At 43.8% G+C, this 23,246-nt stretch overlaps 1 protein-coding gene across 2 annotated transcripts in view; it reads right to left on the bottom strand.

The window, feature by feature from the left end:
- Positions 1–18,504, bottom strand: part of WASF3 (WASP family member 3) — a 92,593-nt gene extending 74,089 nt beyond the window's left edge. For both annotated transcript variants that reach the window (XM_081214711.1, XM_081214713.1), the window contains exon 1: positions 18,419–18,504. The gene's annotated coding sequence lies outside the window, so the exon portion shown is untranslated. The remainder of the gene's footprint in view (positions 1–18,418) is intronic.
- Between the last annotated feature and the right edge of the window lie 4,742 nt (positions 18,505–23,246).

Genomic DNA, 23,246 nt, shown 5'->3' with positions numbered 1-23,246 from the left:
TTTTTCCTAAACTCCCTTCTCTAATCTTTCTAATTTCATAGTGCTGATTTCAACCAGTTTGACGACCATATTGACTTCCTGTTTAAGAGCACGATGATCTACGTTTCTTAAATAGACTGAGTCCGGTGTAGCTAGATTCAACAAATCCCAAAACTCGCCCTCCACTTCAGAATATTATTCTGATAGGATTATAGGATTTCTGGTAAATTTTTTTAGGTTTTTTTTTTTTAAGTCCTATAACAATTTTAAAATCAACGAATCCTGAAAGTAATTTTCCAAAGGGGGCAAAAAAAGAATTATCGTCTCCTCATTTTTAAAACTCACTTTAATTTAATGGTAACTGCTATTTGCCAACAGATGAAGGCCAATTTTCTCTCATCATTTGTTCCATTATTTTCCAGTCTGTTACAGAATTCTACAGACTATAGATGTGATGTGCCCTTCAAAATGTAAAGTCTGACTTTAGAAAATTAACACAGCCTTGATTGTCTTCTCCCATAATCCTTCTGTCCAAGGCTCTCCCCCGACCTAACAATGAACACTCAGAAAGGGAAGAAGATATATACATACTTATTTCAATCATAATAGTCAAGTATGACAACACAAAGAATTCAAGCTCTCAAAGCACTTAATTCTGTGAAGATGCAATCATGTTACATGCTTTGAAAATAACGCACTCCCCCATCCTGTTTTTAGAGAACTTTGAAAATCTAGACAATATGCTTCCTTTCAAAACACCAACTGCTTCCAGAGAAAAAGAAAGAAACAGACAAATGATCTTGCCAAGAACCATTTCTGCAGTTTCTCTTGGTAGAGTAGCCCTTTCAGTGGCTACAATGATTTAAATTCAATCCTTGATTGGATTGATGATATACCACCTTTCATTTACTTAGAATTGAATTTTAGAACAAAAAAGAGCTTAGAGTACTCTAATTCAGTTGTTTCCAACTTTTGCAAGGGCGAGGACCCCTCTGTGATGCTAAAAAATGTTAAGGATTCTTACAATAGTTGTGTCTAGTGATTGAGAAAGTAAAGAAAAAAACCATGAGTACACAGTAATTCTTTAAAAGCCACCTGCAAACACCTGTAAAATAGTAAAACATGAATCTAATTTTTTTTTCTTATTACAGGGCCAGTTAACGTCAGAACTAAGTCTAAAAACAAGTCTCCAGACTTATGACACAGATGGGGTTCTAAGATTCCAGAGCGTCATTCAGCACAGAGGAAGGTTTTCTCTAAGTAGCCCCAACAATCCTCTTAGGAACTAGACACAGCGATCTTAAAGTTCTTACGGAAAAACAAGCAAAGATACAGAATTCTGAAAAAGAAGACTAAAGAGTAGAGAGCATCCCTATCGGATACGGAGGCGCTGTAAAGCTACAGGGATTAATCAGTGTGCTGCTGACATGCAGAAATGACTCACAATACCTAGGAACTCAGTATAAAATGGATGTGGCATTTCATATCACTGGAGTAAAGATTATTCATTAAATGCTACTGTAACAATCCATGGGGGGGCGCAATCAAACGCAGTCCTTACTTACCACCCATGCCAAAAGAAGTTCCAAATGGAACCAACAAAGGACCAGAAGAAACACAGATTTTTTTTTAATAATCTTGCAGTGGAGAAGGTCTTGTGAAACATGATTGTACAACAGAAGCCAAATGTTAAACTACTTGAAAAAAATCAAATATTACTTCATTACTGAAAATTCTACAAAACAAAGCCAAAATCACTCACCGAATGAAGCCCCTTCAGAGCGTTACAATTCTGACCATCAGACAAACCCAGATTCTCTGCCACCCAAGCACAGTACTCCTTCTGTTTGCCATACAATCCCAGATTACTCAGAAGACAGTTTTAAAACAATAAAAAATTAAACCTCACAGAATCCATGGAAACGACCTCAAACCTTTCTTTCTCGCCTAGGCCTGTGGAGTGAGATTTCTACAGCACCACCCTCAGCTGTGACCTCTACTCACACCAGAAACCATCAGCAACGCAGTAAGTCTTTCATTAGGCGTTGGGGGCCACAGTTTAACTTTAGCAAAACATACACATGGCAAAGCAACAGGCATTTTTTCAGAATAAGTCTGCTCTGGGATGTATGGTCTGACAGTCAGCATGCAGACTCAGCAGTGAATGCTCACCTAGTTTACAACGTCAACAGACACTACTGGGCGCCTGCCGCATGTCAGCCAAACTCTAAGCTGAAGAAGAACCAGCCTTCTGCCTTCCAGAAGCTTACCATCTAATTTATCAGTGAAACAAACCGTGAGGAACGGATGTCCTTATCAACAGCAGCAACCTATGTTTCAATCTTCGTATTTCCCCACATGACTGAATAAAGCAAAATTACAGTTATCTAATGTATTACTTATAAGCAAATCCCTTCTAACCATGGGATTTTTAAAAACTTAGTTCATGGGTATACCTAAGTGACTCGGCCCCAAACCAGAAGGCACCACGTAACAGCCCATCAGCTGAGTGGGCGCTCTATTTGGAGGGTAATGTAAACAGCTGCTATTTAAACTCAATCATTATTCAGTATCATACTGGTCCAGAAACCAGGCAATTTTTACTTCTTGTGGACTTTTCCCCTTTATCCCTATCTGGTATTTCGCCAAGTTCTCATCCATTCATTCTTTCTCTTTGACATGAAAATATTACCTGTTACAATTATGTACTCACTCACTTCTGTCAATTTTTTCAGAGTTTTTCTTCCTCTTTTGCTTGCCACACTGTCACTTGGGAGGACGTTATGTATTTCATGATGAAAGCTCTGATTCAGAAGGGACCTGCCCAGCCCCCCGTCCTTCCCAGAGGCTGGGTGCTACTTCTCCTCCATAACCTTGGCCAAACGGCACCAGCCACCAGGACTATCAAAGGAGGAACTGTTTTCATTTCGTTCCATTTACAAAGACTTTGAAACAGTTCTGACTCTCGGTAGGATCATCTACAGGGCAATTCTGACTTTGCAAGAGATTCCAAAACCTCTTGTCCTATATGTACCTTCAACACACAGACACTAGCAAGTAAAGTTCCTGAATAATTATCTCACGTGTTTCTTTGCCGCCCATGAATGCTTCCCAGATAACATAAAACTGAAAAATATTTTATAAGTTCCTTATTTTAATTTGAGGAATGACTGAACTCAAGACAAATCATCCTTTTATCTGGTAATTATAAAGAAATGAATGAAATTATAAGTCAATCCCAATAAGCCGTCCTTAATAATTTCTGTAATAAATAATTCTTTGGTTAACAACCAGACTCTCAGTATTCCACAGTGAATATATCAAATATAGGTTAGGTTAACAGAGGCCATACAGTCTTAATTCTAGATCCTATGAATACTGTTTCATAAAAATTATGTTCACTGCCTAGTACTGGAAATTAAAGTCACACTTTTACTCTAAAAATAAGCGCTCTAGAGAAGCACTCTTAGCAAGTATTTCCCTTGAATTATAATAAGACACCCTCATTTGCCACAGTCAAGGATTTTCATAGTAAGATCTTTAAAATCCTGAGATGTTTCATTTGTATTCCAGCAGAAACCATCAGCCCGCAAGAAAAAGCAATAGAAAGGCTCCCCATTCGGTTAATTTACTGGTCCCCTGTGACTAAGCCATGATGAAGTGCCTTTGTTATAATGCTTGCTAGATCTCCATAATCCTGCAAAACCAAGGGTGTCTTTTTTTTCTTTTTTCTGCAAGGGAGGGGGATGGTAGGAGAGCACCAGAGGTGCCACTTAAAAGTTAGAGATTTAAGTCAACATTAGGCAAAAATGCAGCATCTTCCAGGAGGTCAGAGATTCACTGCCCTGAGCCCACAATGAACTTCACTGAACTGAGCTCTCAGGATGTTTCCGAGCGGATCACCTCCTGGTGAGCCGTGGCTTCTGCCCCCCAAGCCTCTTCGGGCTGCTGAGGTGGCACCACTCTCCTGAGGCCCGTTACCACCCGCTCCTACCATCTGAGGGGAAGGACACGGGCCTGACACAGCCTCGCGACCGCAAAGGCCAACTTCAAGAAAGCCGGAGTGGCTTCACAAGAGTGTCACAGCTTTAAGAAGAAGGGACACTCGACAGAGTACAGAAGGGTGATTTACAGACAGCTCCCAAGCCCCAGCACAGTGTGTTTAGGGCCACTTGTCTGAAAAACTGCTCAAAGAAGCAACAAAAACAGGAAACAGCATCAAATTCATAATTTAAAAAATAAATGCTTTTTAACAGAATAAGGCTTTTTTAATGAAAACACCACCTAACATAAAAGAACATAAAAGAACTGTGCCTGGGTTTGAGGACCCCTGGGCCCTGCTTCCCCCTCACCTGTGCCGACTCTGACTATGACCATGACCCTCTCCGCATCTTCTGTGTGACCGTTTTGGGCACAGACACAATAACAACAGGTGTACAGGAGAAAGGGCCCCCGCTGCATCAGGCCCTCAGCCGGCGTTACCCATTCACCCGCTGCCTGAGGCCCGGGAGTGCTTTTCTGTGTCTCATCCATTAAGGAAAGTCACCCTACTTTTCCCCATCCTTGCTGGTCTCTGTTGCCTCTGGAACTTGCCCTCACATGAACCGGGACCACCTGAGGGCTGCCACAGAGGACTGCTGTAGACATCGAACTTGATCACATAATGAAGACACCTGACACGTAAGTCATCAGACGTGCACCCTTAGGAGAGCTGACATACGGTGCCCACCCGAACTCTGTCCAAGCCACAGCACCTTAGCTGTCACCCTCTTCTCACTAAGACCCCAGGCTGCAGATTATCACTTAGCATTCACTTCTTTCTGCCCCGTTTTTAAACGTCCATAGAGGTGCCCTTCGACATCTTTCTTAGTGACTAATATGCCCTCAAGGTACGGACCCTCTTAGGAGATCTGTTGACAGCTGAGAAGGACATCTCGCTTCCAAGGTGTGGTCCCAGGACACGCGCACAGGCCTGAGGCTTCTTAGGAATTTTCTTGCTGTTGCTATTGCTCTTTATTCTGCCGATTCCTGGGTGATTTTTTACTCTCAGTACAGAAATCAACCCTGCGTTCAGTACTCACATGGCTTCCTTTACTCCTTACATCAGCTCTGCGGCGCAGACATTGTTTTCTTAGACAAGGAAGTCAAGGCTCACGGATGTTAAGAAATGGCCCCCAGGGGGCTTCCCTGGTGGCGCAGTGGTTGAGAATCTGCCTGCTAATGCAGGGGACATGGGTTCGAGCCCTGGTCTAGGAGGATCCCACATGCCGCAGAGCAACTAGGCCCGTGAGCCACAACTACTGAGCCTGCGTGTCTGGAGCCTGTGCTCCGCAACAAGAGAGGCCGCGATAGTGAGAGGCCCGCGCACCGCAATGAAGAGTGGCCTCCGCTCGCCGCAACGAGAGAAAGCCCTCGCACAGAAACGAAGACCCAACACAGCCAAAAATAAATAAATTAATTAATAAACAACTTTGAGGAACTAATTCTTAAAAAAAAAAAAAGAAAAGAAATGGCCCCCAAACCACACAGCTAATAAACGGCAAAGCCAAGATGTGACCCCAAATCAGTCTGGCCCCAAACACCTGCTCTTGACTGGGTTGCAATTCTGTCTCTCATCGGGTCTGAGAGGCACTCAATCATCCAGCCCTGTGCACATCCCACTGTGTTCCAGAAACAAGACAGCATTTATTGGAAGTAGGTGAAAAAGAGAAAAGAAAAATAAGAATAGAAGCATTAAATGAGCTACAAATGAGACACATACAGAAGGCATCCCCTAGATCCTGTACATCTGCTTCAGGTGAACCACAAATTTGGTTCAAGAACCCGTAAAGGGGAATCTAAGGTTTTACAGAATAGTGTCCACAAGCCACACATCTACCAGCTACTAAACGAAAGTGACTTTACTCCTGATTCTAAGACCTGGAAGCAATTCCAGCAAACATAGAGTCCACACCTACTGACATCCTATCCCAAAGCAGGGGCTGAATAATCACCAAGGCATATTCCTCTTTCTTCAATGTTCCAGATGGCCCCTCTGTTCTGATTCCAGAGCCTAGCTGGCATAGCATCATAGCAAATGACTGTCAAGGAAAGAATCTCTAGTAAATGGTCATTAAAAATAAAAAGCCAAGGGCTTCCTGGTGGCGCAGTGGTTGAGAGTCCTCCTGCCGATGCAGGGGACACGGGTTCGTGCCCCAGTCTGGGAAGATCCCACATGCCGCGGAGCGGCTGGGCCCGTGAGCCATGGCCGCTGAGCCTGCGCGTCCGGAGCCTGTGCTCCGCAACGGGAGAGGCCACAACAGTGAGAGGCCCACGTACCACAAAGAAAAAAAAAAAAAAAATAATAATAATAAATAAAAAAAAAAGCCAAGAAACTCTGATTGTCTTCCATTGATAATATAACTTGGGACCCCTTGCCCACAGAGCAGTGGTTTTGTAACTTTTTTTTTTTAACAAAATTTTCATCAGAATGCCAAGCAGCCAGAAGGGAGTAACTCTGGTTGGAACCAGAGTGAAAGCTTCCAACTGATATCTTCATCATAACTTCTCTGAAACTTGGCAAGTCACTCAAGACTGACCCCTGTCCTCACAGACACAGCTAACCCATCTCCTACTGCTTCCTTCAAAGTTTATCGCTTGTTTTCCTTCCAAAAGGAGCAATTAGCAGCAAAAGTAAAACTCAGGGTAGTAAGTCTATTAAATACATACATTCTTAAACATACATACAGGATATCTCAGCAAATTAAGAAAACTGAAGCAATATGCAACAACTTACATATGGCAGCAAGGAAATATTAGTGACTAAAAAAGTTATAAAACTATGCTAGATTTAACAGTGAGAGTATTAAAATATAATATTAGGATACAGCATTTACCGTTTATACATCTGGGGGAGAGGGAAGGAAAACATCAAAAAGCTCTGGTCAACTCAAACCTCTCTGGGTTTCTATTTATTCAGCTTTCCTAAAATGTGATTTAACTAACTACTGTTCATATCCCTAACACTTCAGAAATTCTGGGAACTTAAATTTAAATGAAATTTGCTGAATCTTATGATTTATTTTAGTACTTTCATGAGAAGACCAGGATGTATCAAATTTCACTCAATTTAGGAAAAGAAATCACATTCCATTCATCCAGATAAGGAAGGATTCCTCATTTCACCAATGACCAATGTCTGCAAAACAAACATCATCTTTAAAAAAAAAGAAAGAAAGAAAGAAATTCCAAAATTACCAGCAATAATTTGAGGCTGACAGTAGAATTAAAGGGGGAAAAAAAGTCAACAAGCACCAAAATGTATTATATGAAATCCAACACTTCAGAAATAATACTTGAATGCTAACTGGACCTATAAACGCATATGCATCTAATGCTTGGCCACTTTTATACAAAGCCCACTGAAAGTGGGATTTCATTCACTGAGGTTCTTTGAGATGTTCCTGACAGAAACAGAAACTGCACAAATCTTTAAGCTACTTTACGCTACAGCACTTCTGAGGGAAAAACAACACGAAAGCCAACTTTTGAACATATTCATATTAATAAAAACCTATCCTAATACCCTTCTAAATGGAAAAACTTAAGAGGTTATTTTTATATGCAAATTTACATATTGGAAAGCCAAAAATACACAGTAAGAAATGACTGGAAATACAGGCATCTCTAATTTTCAACATCTAAGGTGCCAGAAATGCAGTCAATCTAGAAATCACGTGTTTTTCGGCATGATTCAGTTTCATTTTTTCTGGGCTCATTCATTCTTTTCTGATGACCACGCACAATCAGTGGGCACGCTAACCGTTAGGAATGCTGTCTCCTGGTGGAAAAGGGTCATCACAAGGGTGTGTATCATGTCTAAAGATCACCGTAAGGTGAGGACAAAGAGGGAGCAAGATACAAAGAGAATAATGTTTTTCTTGTCTTTCATTCTTTTTCCCCCAAAAGTTCAAAGAGACAAAAAAATAATGGTAAAACAGGCACGGTGATAATGGACGTGAGATTTAGTTATATCTGCAAAACAACCCAAAATATCAATGTCTCCTCAGCAAAAGAGAACTGTTATGTTCAACCTTATTTCCTATTCTTGGCACTTCAGTTTAATGTTTGTCTGGAATCAGGCTACTCACCTATGTAATGCATGGAACATTAAAATATTTGAATTTTGTCTATCATCTCAAATTACTCAATAAAAGGAAAGCAAAAAAAACAATAATTAAATAATTTGCTTATAATGAATCATCACCAGCCTTCCCCCTCCCTAGCTTGGATATTTTATTGACTTTTGTATTTTAATCTAGTTTCTCTCTTCTTGTTGTTTCACAGTTCCACAATAGAAAGACAGTTCCACACAATTACCATTCTAAAATTCTATAGTCTAAAACACAGTCAACATAAATAGGTACATAGATGATTTCCATCATTTCCTTTAAACTCATTTCCGTTTTTCCTCTCACTTTTAACCTACCAAACCAAATTATTACTGAATAACATCTTAGCCTCAGATAAGCTCTCAAATGTTTCTTTGAAAAGATGAATGTTAATTTTAAAACAAATGCTTTTCACCTCTCTTTAAAAAAATAAAAAGTAAAACACAGTCACAGATCATTTTTCGACAATTTTGAGGTTAAGGTCTACCTAGATGGTAGGAGATTAACAGAACTGACAAACCTTTAGAATGCCCACAAAAAAAAACCCGAGAGAAATCACAGGCTGGTAAAATCAAGAATGAAGAATAGACATTGATCACTACCAACCAGAAAAACTTCACAAGGATTACGAGGGAATACTCTGAAGAAGTTTATGCCACCAAACTAGACAACGTAGGTGAAAAGGAAAATTCCTGGAAACATACAAATTAACAAAACTGACTTAAAAAGAAAGAGATAAGCTGAATAAATGTATAGCAAGTTAAGAAATTGAATTAGTAATTAAAAATCTTCCCACAGAGAAAACCTCAGGCCCAAATGACTTCACAGGTGAATACCTAAAAAAGAAATACCAATCTTTCACAAATTTTTCTAGAAGAGGAAACACTTCCTAACTCATTCTATGAAACCAGTTTTATGCTGACACCAACGCCAGACAAAAATAACACAAGAAAACTACAGATCAATATCCCTCATGAATTAGATGCAAAAATACTCAACAAAATATTAACAAATCAAATCTAGAAACACAGAAAAAGAATTACATACCATGAACAAATGGGATTTATCCGAAGAATGCAAAGTTGGTTTAACCTCCAAAAATCCATTAGTACTATATGTCATATTAATAAACGACAATACTACATGGGTGTCTCAATAGATACAGATTTTTCTTTCAAAAAATCCAACACCCATCTGTGGTTAAAAACTCCCAACAAAGAATTTAGCATCTATTCATTCACGGTCAGGGCTTTCTATTTAAGACATTTTTCCCTACTCTAGGCCATGAAGCTACCCTATATTATTTTTTACCTTTCATCTTTAGATCTACAGTCTGTCTGGCATTGATTTTTGTGTATGTTATAAAGTAGGGGTCAAATGTCATTTATGGACATCCATCTCAAGGATCACACACCAATGACCGAAAAGACCATCCTTTCCAAACTATTTTGCACTTAACATAATCAAATGTCTACACGTTTGGTTCTGTTTCAGGGCTTTCTGTTCAGTTTCATTCATCTGTTTGCCCACACTTGTGACAATACCACATGGTCTAGAATATTACAACTTTATAAACTCTTGATATCTGGTAAGTCCTGCCACCTGTTGTTCTTCAAGGGTGTCTTGAAATTCTTTGCCCTCTACATTTATATAAATTCTAGAAACAGATAGTCAAGTTCCACCTCCTAAGATTTTTTCATGCTATGGACTAGGGTTGAACAGTATCTATATCAATTTAGGGTGAACGTCTATATTTAGTCTTTCATACCATGAACATGGTATATTCCCTCTTTTCTTACCTGTTCCTTAAATTCTCTAAATATTTTATGGTTTCCTATGTAAAGGTATTATAAATTTCTTGCAAGTTCTATTCCTATATATTTGGATTTTTAATGCTATTATAAGTAGTACCTTTATTAACTTCATTTTCTAATTGTTTACGGCTATAGAGAATCTAGCAACCATGCTAAAGACACACCTTAAGTCTAATAACTTACACGGATTCTTTTGGATATTTCTGCATACACAATAGTTTCACCTGCATATACTGAATTTTTTTCTTCTTTTCCAACTCTAGTATCTTTTATTTCTTTTTCTTATCTTACTGCACGGGCAAGAACCTACAATATAATGCTGAATAAATGTGGTAATTACAAGCATCCTTATCTCATTTCCAATTTTAGAAGATAACTTTTCATTATTTCAACACTAATATGATATTTGCTCTAAGTTTTCTTACCGATACTCTTCCTAGTTTGCTTAAAAGTTTTTCATCATGAATAGATATTAAATTTTAGTGTTTCCTGCATCTAATGATAACTGTATAGTTTTTTCTCCATCGATATGGTGAGATGCGTTGGATTTGTTGAATGCTAAACCGACACTGCATTCTAGAATAAACACAAATTGTTCATGATATATTATCATTTTATGTTGATAGAGCTAATTGTTATTTTTTAGGATTTTTGCAAGCATTTCATGAATGAGACTGTCCTAAGGTTTTTTTCTTGTAACATCCTTGACAATATTAGATATTAAGATTATGCTAGGGCTTCCCTGGTGGCGCAGTGGTTGAGAGGCCGCCTGCCGATGCAGCGGACACGGGTTCATGCCCCGGTCCGGGAAGATCACACATGCCGTGGAGGGGCTGGGCCCGTGGGCCATGGCCGCTGAGCCTGCGCGTCCGGAGCCTGTGCTCCGCAACGGGAGAGGCCACAGCAGTGAGAGGCCTGCGTACCGCAAAAAAAAAAAAAAAAAAAAAAAAAAGATGATGCTGGCCTGGCAGGATTTTCAGGCTCAGAGGATTTTGTCCACCTGATTCCAAAGCTCCTCATACATTCTCCCTCCAAAACATACACAAGGAGAGTGACCACATATGATCCATGCCTTCCAGCATTAATATAGGAGGCAGAATACAACAGCCTTCAAATCATCTGTAAGTGGAGGAATAAACTAACTGAATTCCAACAGAGCTTCCAACACACACCACTGCAAGCCTAGAGATGCTTCTCGTGCTGAGTCACTGACACGTTGCATTATTCAAGTAAGCCCACCACATCTAAAACACCAACTTGGAAGGCTCAACCATCACTGAAAGTACAGGTTTTGTTGTTTTCATTCCTGATCCTCATGTAGTTTTAATTATCATTATTTATATACAGCTTTATTATGATGAGTATTTCCTATAAGTTCATTCAAATCTTTATTTAATGGGGGACAAGACAGACAAGCTCCCACCACTTACGTCCAATAAAATCATAAGCATCTCAAACAGTAAAAAATTGGATAAAATATACATTCCATTTAAAAAAACTGTACATGGAACTTTTACTTATACACAGTTGATCTAAGTTATATCAGTGTCCAAAAAGAGAAAAAATGCTGAGTAAATATTAAAATGCAGGGCAATATTGTCTCAAATGAAATTTGACTATCAGTAGCAACCAAATAGCCTAAGAAATAAAGCCACAAACTTCTAAACTGCATAGCAGAAAAAGTAGCCATAAATGTAGTTTAAAAGAAAAATTGTCCTAAACCCTTTAATGCCTAAGCCCTAACACAATTCTTTCAAATGATACCCTAAGTTTTGTCATGGCCATAATTTTTTTTTTGGAGGGATAGAATGAAAGAAACTGGGCATATTGGAAATGGAAGAAGTCTTTCATTAGCCTATGCGATGCAATGGACAAACAGCACAGAAGCTGTGCATTTTTAATTACAGCTCAGGTAGGGACTTCATCATCGCTGATAAGCCTTGTAACCGTTCAAAATTACAATGCCAATTTTTAAAAAGAAGTAACGTTTTAATAATCTTCCTCCCTGGGATATCTCAAAGAGCAATTCCCACTTCAGTCAAGCCTTTGGAAACAAAGTTGTTTGCAGTGTGTAATTAAAATCTGAAGGCCGGTGACTGGGGAATTTGGGGGTTTCTGAGACTGCTGGTTTTTAAACCAATAATCAAGGTAGTTAACTCTAAAGGTGTACAAAAACGGGAGACAAATCTTATGGAAAACTAAGAACCAAGATATGTTTTAAATCTACAGGGTTGGTTATAAAACAAATGTTTTTCTATTTCTACTGAAACAGAAGAATGTCCTATTCTGAAAAAGTACAATCATGCTCCCAAAAGTAAGGTCTTACTTTGCAGACATGGAAAGTGAATCTATCCCTCCCCTTTCTAGGCTGTGGACAGCCTCGCACAGGATGAGACCAACATGAGCACAGGCTCTATCTCCCTGCAACCTTCTGGTTCATGTCATCCTCCTTTTGGATTGGATATTTTGCTCCCTCCTGTTTAGACACTATTCCTTCCATGCACCACAGGGAGTAATTCAAATCCATGGTCTCTCCTTAAGCATTCCTCTAACCTGAGGAAAGAACACCACCCAGCAAAGAGTTACAAAGTCAACTGAAAGCTGATATCAGCCTAGGTAATTCCCTAACACAAGACTACATAAGGTAATAGGCAAAAACCAACACCCCCTGTGTCATACACATATTTTGAGGGCAAAATGACTCAGATCAAGTTTTTTAAATTACATAGTAGGGGTAGTGTTCTGCTTAGGTCATGAATCAAAACTTATGACATATTCAGTCAATGAAAGAGTACCTGTTGAAGCTCTTCTATGGCAAAGAATACACTATTTCATCCACTTAGCTGATAAAATATGGTTACATGGGTTGTGGCTTACAATCACATCCATACTTTTATATCACAACAGAATTTCACTGAACTGTTCATGTGCACAAAAACAAGTACCAGCACTCAATGACAGGATGCTATGAGATGAACTAAAATGCAACGTTTGCAGTAGGCGACGCAATCTCTGGATTGCGCTGCAGCACAACTTTTACAGTCCAGTACGGTTTTCAGAAATCAGAAGTACTCAGAGACCAAAGGCCACATCAGCTGGGGGAAGACAATGTGTGTTATCACTGCGAGCTAAGGCCATGACCTAACGAGGTCTTTACCTGAGGTTATCTGACAAAGGCAGACACACCTACCAAACAGGCACCACGCTGTCTGGGTGTTGACCAGGAGGGAGTTTATAGTTAAGTGAGCAGGACAATGGACCCTTTGCCTCACCTCTCTAGCTTTTGACGACAGGAGCTTGGCTGTATCAACACTGTTATCAGCAGTAACTAGCACGATACATAGTAGGCACTCAAACACGTGTGGACCTCCTGAAAAGAACCAGAAAGCAAAAACTGAAAGAAAAAAGTTAAAATAAATAAAACATTGAAAAAGTTCAAGAATATATAATATAGCTGAAGACATCTTTACATTAGTTTCAAGACCACTGCTCCAGAAGGTCAAAGGGCATCCCAACAAGAGGAGCAAGGGACAATGTCACCCGTACAAAGTTTAGAGATGATCCCAGATGCTGTGCTCAGGGTCAAGGCCCAGAGGCTCTAGTAGACCTGAAAGGTGGAAGAATACCCTGGGATGTTTGGGATGTTTAAAATTAAAAAAAAAAAAAAAAAAAAAAAAGCCAACAGAAGCAAAGAGCTAACGTCAAAGAGAACAGGCCCAGGTCGGGGGACAGGAGACAGAACAGGGTGGCTCTACAGATCAGGATTGAAACCCGAGTATGGGAAAATATTCTAATCTAGGGACATCTACTAAGTTAGGAGGATAGGCTCTGACACAAAACAAACAAGACTGGCCTTGAGGTAAGTGGCTGAGAAAGCACTGCCAGGACAGGGCAGCAACGGAGAGGACGTCACAGATAACGTGACCGCAGAGGACACCAGGTCCTGGAAAAAGACAAGGCTGTGCGCACACAAACCCACCCTTAGAAGGACCACCCGTCCTAGGAAAAGCATGCCTTAAAAGGAAAACAGCATCCTAAAAAGGTTGTTTTTAATAAGAGAAAATAAAGTCACTGTTAAAAAAATTCCACCCTGCGCCAGACGTTCCTCTCTAGTGAATGCCCCTCTCTCCTCTTCAAAATCCAGCCTCCCTTGACTGGCTTCACCCCCTTAGCACTGTCACCCCTTAATCCACGGCAATAAGGCTCCACTGTGATGCCTCTTGCCAAAATCAGTAATTACATCCTAGGGCTAAAACCAGTGGAAATTTTGAAAGCACCATCTAGCCACCTCTGTCTAGCAACCTCTCTCTCTTGGTACTTTAATATGCACAAATCCCTCCCTTAAAAAAGAAGAAAAGGGCCCCCTTCACCCACCCTCCTCCGTCACCCTTCAGCACCAGCACACTCTGTGGCCCTGCTCACTAGGAAACCCTCTTACAAACCAGCCGTCTCACTCCTGTCCCCATCACTGTGGTCAGCTATGTTACAATGACCTGGCTGTTACCATCCCTCTTTGCTGAGGTTTTCCTGGACCGTGGCTTCCCAGACACCCATCCTTTCAGCCTCAGTGTGGGAGCCTATCTTTTAAACACAAGAGTCCTTCAGATCCCATCCTCCCCACTCCTTTTCTTCACGCATGCTCTGCACAAGCTTCTTGAACCTACTCCATTAACAAAGGCAGAGGTTCTAGAACTTTCTCTTCTCACTGCACCCGTTCACTCAGCCCTGATTGCAAGGACAGATGCCTACTGAGTAATGGAACCATTAGATACTGCAAATAACAAGTATCTATGTCCTAGCAACTTAGTACCCATTTGAAAACAGCACACTTCAACTGAGAGAAAGTGGGTATTTCACTTCTCTCTTCAATAAAACACAAACAGCATAATTTCTCACACCTTGGAGTCAGACTGGATAGCACCTCCCCCCTCCCCTGGTCCACACAACAGCAACCAGTGAAACCCCAGCTTTGCGAAGATGACGTCATCAGAAGGAACGCGACATAAACTCCTGGAGAAACTGAGCAGGCAGGTCCCGCAGGGCTGACAGCTGTTTGCACTGCTGAGCGTCCTTCATCGAACTCATACTCCCTGCGAGTTCACTGTGGCAAGCAGTTTGGGAACCGGTGCTGAGAACTCTCACACGCGTGCCTCCAGTCCAGACACCTCCCAATATCCGGATCCCAGTGCAGCCACTGACCGCTGCGTCCCGCAGGCACCTTGAACTTGACAAGGGCAGCATCTTTCCCCCAAACGGCGGCTGCTCGCTGTCCTGGTGCCTAAGGACAGCCTCACCACCCACCAGCCGCCCGGCCACAACTCGGCACTGCCCTGTCCCCTCGCTCTCCCAGCACACGCGCGCGCACACACACGTGCACACACGCGCGCCGACAACGCCGTCCTACCCCCTCAGGCGCCCCTCCCTCCAGCCTTGCCCCGCTATCCGTTTTCCAAGGGCACGTCTGACTGCGTCCGTTTGGGTCACCCAGCGGGGAGGCCAGGCCCCTCCTAACGGGCCTCGCAGGGCCCCGGAGGCCCGGCCCACCCCTCCTCCTCCCACGCGGCGCCCTGGCCCCCTCCCCCCACGCCGCCCTAACCTCGGCTCTAGCTGCTCCAAAGCCTGGTGCCCCCGACAGGCCTCTGTACTCTCTCCTTGCCCCCTGGCACTTCTGGGGGCGCTTTCCTCGTCTCTCCGAACCGTCCCCAGGCTCGGGTTTCTGGTCATCCCGGGAGCTCCGCGAGGGCCCGTTCAGAGCACACTGCGCCGTGACCAGCGGCTCCCACGGTCGCAGACGCCGGCGAACCGGGAGCTCATCCGGGGCCCACAGAGGCACCTGCCTTGTTCCCCTGTGTCCCCGAACACCCCGTGAACCCTGGAGTTCGCTGAATAAGGCGGGCCCATGAGTGGGTCCGGCCAGTCACGGGATGCTGCACGGCCCTCACCGCGGGCTCTGCTTCAGCAGCCGCCGCGTTGCACGGGAACGCGGCGCACCATGAGCATCCTCAGAGCTGTCGTCTCTTATTTCTGCAATCCCAGTACTGAAATAGCAGCGCCCGGCACTTAGCTGGCATCCACTGAAGGGCTTTTGAATAAAAAAGGTGACTACCCCATGGCATTAAGTGCGGTCACCCCTGGAGAAAGAAACAGGACCAGACGGGGGGCGACAGGACCAGGAGGAAGAGGAACTCAGACTTCCTGCTCCACTTATCTCTACAGTGATAGTAAATGTATGTTACAACATGCGTTATTTACGCATTGCTGGTCTACGATACTCCTGCATTACCAGCCTAAAAGGAAGTCAGGGGTAGAGAACCAGCTGGGAAGAGGCATGCATGGGTCTCAACGCCAAGAGCAGCTCCTGAGAACATCTGACCTCAAAAGGAAAAACAGGCCCTGAGAAAAAAAAAAGGACTGAAAAGAGAAGTCGAACATCTGCAGTCTGTCCAGCCATATGGAGGCGCTCCCAAGAAAACATAAGGAGTTATAGCAGCCTGTGAGTGGAAAACACAATCTCGAATATTCTTCAGAGAAAGGCCTGGGAACTCTAAACGACCATAAGCAGTGGCCCATGAGCTATATGTTGAATACTTATAACAGGCAACTATTTCAATCACAACGTTCCAATAACCAGAAGGTTCCTTGCCACATGAAGCCTTCCATGGGAAGGGTAAGGCGCGTCTACAAGGACACACTGAGAAGAGATGGGTGCTATAATATGTTGGCAGGACCGCTCGGCAAAGTGTGTTTTTTCACCTTTATTTTCAGAATTTTGTAAAAATGGTGTAGCACATCATTGCCTATTAGGTCATAAATCTGAGGCAAACAGAAAACAGCAACCAGAAATGCAAGAACAATTTTTATAAGGAGATAGTTCCAGAACGAGCTTCTTTTCACTGTGTTAAGAAAACAGAGACTACAGGTCAGACGGTAACTATATAAAGCCAACCAAACTTTCCAACCTAGTGAGCTTGAAACATCTGAAAAGACGCAACTCTCATGAATATCAATTAAGGAGGTTTTTAAAAAATGAAGAAAAATGAGTATGACGTGGACTACGCTCTTAGGAAGGAGACCAGACACACAATGAGAACTGCCTATGGGAAAGGCCAAACCCGGCTTTCTTTCGTTTAACCTCTCAAGTAGATAAAAGAACTAGCTTTAAAGAATCTCTGCATTGTTTCACTGCTAGAAAAGGAAAGTTGGGTAAGGCACGTACAAAAAGAAGCAACCAGCGTTCAATAGAATTTGCCCTAGAGGCAATAGAGAAGTAAGTCAATTATAACACTTTGAACCTAGTTTTGATAGAGAAGCAGACATTTTAAGTTTTAGACAAACCTAATTTTTTTTAAGATGCAAAACATTTCTAATGGCTGGCTCCTGCCCTTAAAAAATGTGGATTCCGATTCTTAATCTTTCATGCCTCACGATGCATTTGATTTGAAGAGCCTCAAAGCAAAAACAGGTCTTTTTAATTGTCAGTTGTTAAAAACTTAATAATTACTGCTGGTAATAACTGAGAATTTAAAAGTCATCCCCAAATGAGAAAGAATTCCTATTCCGCCCAATAGCAGCTAAGAAACGAGATGCTCCATTCATCCTTAAACCCACAGCTGAGTTTCTTAATAATTAAGAACTCTGCTCTCCAGTGGGGAACTCTCCCTTGCACAGAAGCTGAACCAAGAAGAAATCGCCATTGCCGGTTAAGCAGCACACACGGAGAGGCAAAGGCTTTCCCCTCGCCGAAGCCCCGGCGCGGAAGAGGCGCGAGAGCCGGGCCCCGCCGGGAGAGCCTCCCGGGAGGACGCATCCCGGCCCGCGGGCCCCGGAGCGCCCCGCAGCGGGCCGCTCGCAGGCTGCCGACCCCTTCCCGGCACCCGGAGCCCAGCCCGGCTACCGAGGCCGGGACCGGGACCCCGGGCGCCCGCAGCCCCGGGGGAGGGGGCACCGGCCGCGGGGACGGCTTAGCCGAGGGGAGAGGGCCGGACCCGGGCGGCGGGCACGCGGGGACTGGGCCAGGTGCGGCGAGGTCGCGCGCAGCCCGGAGGGACGCGAGGCTCCCGGACGCGGGGCAGCCCCAGGCCCATGCGTGCGGCGCGGGCCGAGGCCCGGCGCCACCTGCGGCCGGGAGGGCGGGCGCCTGCCCCGCAGCCGGGCGGCGCACACCGGGGCCGAGGGTCGGGGGGCGGCGCGGGCGAGAACGGCGCCGGGCCGCGCAGCGACGGCGGGAAGCCCGGGCCGGCGCGGGAGCCGGCGGGGAGGATGCGCCAGGCTGCAGGGCGGGCGCGGGCGGCGGCGCGGCCGCAGTGGGCCCCACCGCCCGCCCGAGCGCCCGGGCGATGCAGCAAGTTCACTTGGCCGCGGGGCTGCGGGGCCCGCGCCCGCCTCTGCCCGCGGGGCAGCCGCCCGACCCGAAGCCGAGCAGCGCAGTGGTCAAGGCCGGACACAGGGAGCCGGCCGGCCGCAGCCCGGACTTACCGGTCCGCGGTTCCGCCGCCGGCGCCGGCGCCGCGCTCCCAGCTCCATGGTCCCGCCGCCCCGCGGCTGCCCGGCGCCCCCACCCCGCACCGCCCCGCACGCAGCGGCGCCAGCGACGCCGCCTCCAGCCCGGCCACGGCCGCGGCCACGCCCCCTCCCGGCGGGGGGCCAGGCCGGAGCGAGAGGGGGGCCCAGCGTCGGCTCCACCAACCAGGGCCGGAGAGCCGGCCGCTGCTCCCGGATTGGCGAGCGCCTCGGCCAATGGAGGCGTAGCAGGAGCGCGGCGCGTCGGCGCCGGGGGGCGGGGTATTGCGGAGGAGGCGGCTCTAGCCCTTCGTCCTCCGCCCCGGGTCGGGCTGAGGCTTTGGCCGGAGTCCCTCCCGGAGTAGACAGGTAGGGACTCTTTGGGCAGAGTTTAGCCTGGGGGCCGTGCCACACCTCCGCTTACGATGTACCACTGCAGTCCCTTTGGGTTTCCACCCATACCCTAACCTTCCCTGGGTTTGAGGGCTCTTGGGAGACAGAGGTCCATCTACCTGTGTGCTGCAGAGTTGAGGGTTCACAACCCTGAGAGAGGATTACAGCCATGCCCTCGGTTGGTCTTATGCCCTTCTCAAATCCGTCAGCATTCTGCCTGCAGAATCTTCTCATTCCCTCTGCAGATTTCCTCTCTTCTTTTCCCCCCGCCTCCGACTTCAGTCTCCCTCCGCCCAGATGTGAGAGAATCCACAATACCTATTAAATACAGGGTATCCCTTAAACTACCCAGCCAAGCCCCCTGGCAGTGGGACTTGATTGATGACTCGGGGGTAAGCTTAAGGAAAGAAAAGGGAGGAGGAAAAGGAAGGAAAGGAAGACAAGAAAAAAAGGAGAAGCCAATTATGTTCTCCTAGGTCCTGAAGGAAAGGGGTTTAAAAACATCAAACAGAAGTGTTATCTTTATTTCACTTTATTTTACTTGCCTTTATGCTTTTTGGTTTACCAATAAGGTCACTAAATTGAAAAGCTTTTAGGAAATAAGTTCAAATCCCAATAAAGAGTCCTAGAAAAACTAACTCAGGTTGTCTTTATAGACATGTGATAACTACCCACATCTGATCCGGCTCGTAACAGCAACTAAATGCTAGGAAAAATGCATAGCAGCTGATAACAATTTTAGCAAAGTTTGCAGCACCAGAAATGCAGAAGAAAACTCATGCATCACTCTTCATGTGTAATCTATTAACCTACATTACTTCCAAAGGAAGCGTCTTTAAAGCTCTATTTTAAGGTGACATATTTAGTTTCCATATCATGTCAACATGAAATATTCTGGTCATTAATAAGGTAAACAGGATTTTAGTGAAATATTACAGTACTCTGTATTTGTAGTATTGATACTAGGGTGATAAATTTCTGTTGCATGCAAAGCTGACTTGTTATTCAAGTTGAAACGGCTTTCCTTCTTTTTAATCTTCATTTACCCAGGGGAATAGCTTCCAGGTCTATATTTAGGTCATTGATTTAGAATTCAAAAATGTGAAGGTGTAAGATACCCAGAGTCTGTTTTCGGGGTTGCTGATCACATTTCCCTTGCTTTTCCTGTCTTCAGTGACCCCCTCCCCCAACTTTATATGAACTGCTGCAACACTTAATTCACACCCACTATTAGCCCTTAATTGTACTGTCCTGAAGTGTTCAGGATTGTTTCATATAAGTCGGTTTTATCTCTAATTAGATGGTAAGTTCCATAAGGGTAAGGTCCTTATTTTATACTACTGTTTCCTTCCCCTGTGCTGTCTGGTGCAGTGCTGAATATGTAGTAAATATAACCCTACCCTTAGTATTGTGTCCATAATGTAGAGAATTTTCTTCAAATATAGTACTTCTGTGAACCAGCCCTTTAAATAAAATTGCTCAGAGCAGTTGCATTGAGGGGCTAATGCCACATACTTAGCTGGAAAAATGTTGCCAAATCAGGGAGTAAATTGGTTGCCTGTAACAGAAACTTGAGTAAAGTGCATACCAACAGGGGTTGCTTCTTACCACGTGACAGGAAGTCTGGAGACAGCCTGGAGGGTCTGCAATATCTCCAGGGTGTCAGTATATCTCAGGCTCCTTCTCCCCGTTGGCTCTGCTGTCCTTGACATGTGACTTTGTCTTCCTCTCACAAGATGGCTGCTCCCCTTCTGGACATTGTATCATATTCTGGAAAATGGTAGGGGGATGGGTAAAGGACGTAAGATCAAAGAGATGCCCGCCAACTGAATCTTCCCCTTAACAACCTTTCTGGGAGGCCCTAACCAGCACCTTCTGTTTGCTTCTTATTGGCCAGACCTGTGTCACACTGTGACATACCCCTGAGTGCCAAAGAGTCTGAAATACTAAGTAATATAAGCCAGACACCTTGTCTGCACCAATGTGAGGGTTCCATTAGTAAGGGAAAGGGGGAATGCAGTTTCTGCCACAGTTGCTGAATAAATGACATTCCCTACTCTCTCCTGTTTATTTATTCATGAAATGACCCACTTTTTTTTTAAGCCATTCAAATCGCAGTAAGAAAACAACCCAGTATAAAAATGAGCAAGAGATCTGAAGAGATGCCTCATCAAAATAGAGATGGCAATATTCAGATGTCAAATAAGCATTATATGTCAGAGAACTGCAAGTTAAAAAAATGAAATGCCACAACATATCTTCTAGAATGGCTAAAATCCAAAAAGCTGATAATACCAAATGCTGACAAGGGTGGGGAGCAACTGGAATGCTCATTCATGGCTGGTGGGAATGCAGAATGGTACAGCTGCTTTGGAAGACAGCATGGCAGTTTTCCACAAAGCTAAGCGTAGTCTTACCATACAATCTAGTAATCGAGCTCCTTGGTATTTACCCAAAAGAGTTGAAAACGTAGGTCCACATGAAAACCTGCATACAAATGTTTGTTTATAATTGCCAAATACTGGAAGCAACCAAGATGTCCTCCAATAGGTTAATGGATAAACAAACTGGTACATCCAGACAATGGGATGTTATTCAATGATAAAAAGAAATGAGCTATCAAGGCATGAAAAGACATAGAGGAATCTGAACTATATATTACTAAATGAGAGAAGCCAGGCTACATACTATGTGACTCCAACTATATGACATTCTGGAAAAGGCAAAACTACGGAGACAGTAAGAAAAAGATCAGTGGTTGCCAGGGGTTAGGAGGAGGGAGGAATGTACAGGCAGAACACAGAGTTTTTTTGTTTTTTGGTTTTTTTTGCGGTACGCGGGCCTCTCACTGTTGTGGCCTCTCCCGTTGCGGAGCACAGGCTCTGGACGCGCAGGCTCAGTGGCCATGGCTCATAGGCCCAGCCGCTCGGCGGCATGTGGGATCTTCCTGGACCAAGGCACGAACCCGTGTCCCCTGCATCGGCAGGCGGACTCTCAACCACTGCGCCACCAGAGAAGCCCAGAACACAGAGGATTTTTAGGGCAGTGAGACTGCTCTGTATGCTGTTATAGTGGTGGACTCGTCATTATACATATGTCAAAATCCACAGACTGTACAACCCAATGTATAACACAAAATGGGACCTTCATGTAAACTATGGACTTTAATTAATAAAAATGCATCAGTATTGGTTCATTCATTGTAACCACACCAAAGGAAGATGTTAATGACAGTAGAAACTGTGTGCGGGGCTAGAGGGGTAGGGGGTGGGTAGGAACTCTATGTTCCATCTGCCCAATGATTCTGTAAATCCAAAACTGTACTAAAAAATAAAGTCTGTTAATCATTGTTTTAAAAATGGGAATCATAGTTACCGTAATGATGTCAACATACTGAGGTTACCATAATAAAGAGAAAAAATTTGCTTTGGAGGAGTCACCTTTGTTTTATTTATGGACCTTGAATGCATTCACAGACAAATTCTATTGCCCTTCCACTATTGCTAAATCTTAAAAAATTCTTCACATATACTTTTTTTTCAGTTTTAGCTCTGGGTAAAAGATTCACCAATTGTCTGCACATTGCCACTTTTTTTTTCCTCAATCTTTTTCAGTCTCTATCTCCCCCCATCTCCCGCTGCTACTTTATCTATCCCTGTCTCTCTACCTCTCTGCACACAAGAATTTTTTTGTTACTCAACCACTGAAGGTGAATTGCAGACACCCAGACACTGTACCCTAAATATTTCAGCATGTATCTGCAAGAACAAAAATGTCTTATTCTATAATAAGAGACAAGCAGAGCCTACGAAATGGGATCACAGAGACTAGGTATCTCTAACTTCTCAAGACTTCATTACTCCCTTTTTTTCCCCCTCTAAATATTTGTCCAACCTGATATATAGTGCCTTTATCCCCAGGAACTGATATCATGTTGAAGCAGGAAAATTAAATTTGGGAGCATGGGAGGTGATGATAAAGCATCGCGCTAAAGAGAATTCTGGTGATGTGAAGCGATCAGTCATTTCGTGTTCCGTGAAATGATGTGTGTGAAGCACGTGGTGCAGCTGCTCCTGACACGCCAGTGAGCTGAATGCATGCTGTCTGGTGTTATTATAACAACTGAACAAGCTCTCAAGCACATTCCTAATGAGATCCTCACAGCTATATTTTTTAAAACCTTTTGAAATGTGCCATCTTTGTTCCACTTCACCCTTGCCTGGTCAAAATCTTGGATAAATTCCCAAAGTTAAAATGTAGGCAGCTTTAGTGTCATCTTTACTTCGAATCAGATGAATCTGGGAGTGATGACACTGTGACTTTTTCAAGATGCTTTATAAAATGAGATACATACTCAGTGATTTACTTAAGTTCTCTTTAGTGGAAAAGTCTTCAGTGGAAAAACAATTGT

This window comes from Mesoplodon bidens (assembly GCF_964165515.1).
Source record: "Mesoplodon bidens genome assembly, chromosome: 17".
NCBI lineage: Eukaryota > Metazoa > Chordata > Mammalia > Artiodactyla > Ziphiidae > Mesoplodon > Mesoplodon bidens.
This window is presented reverse-complemented; position numbering and strand designations above follow the sequence as displayed.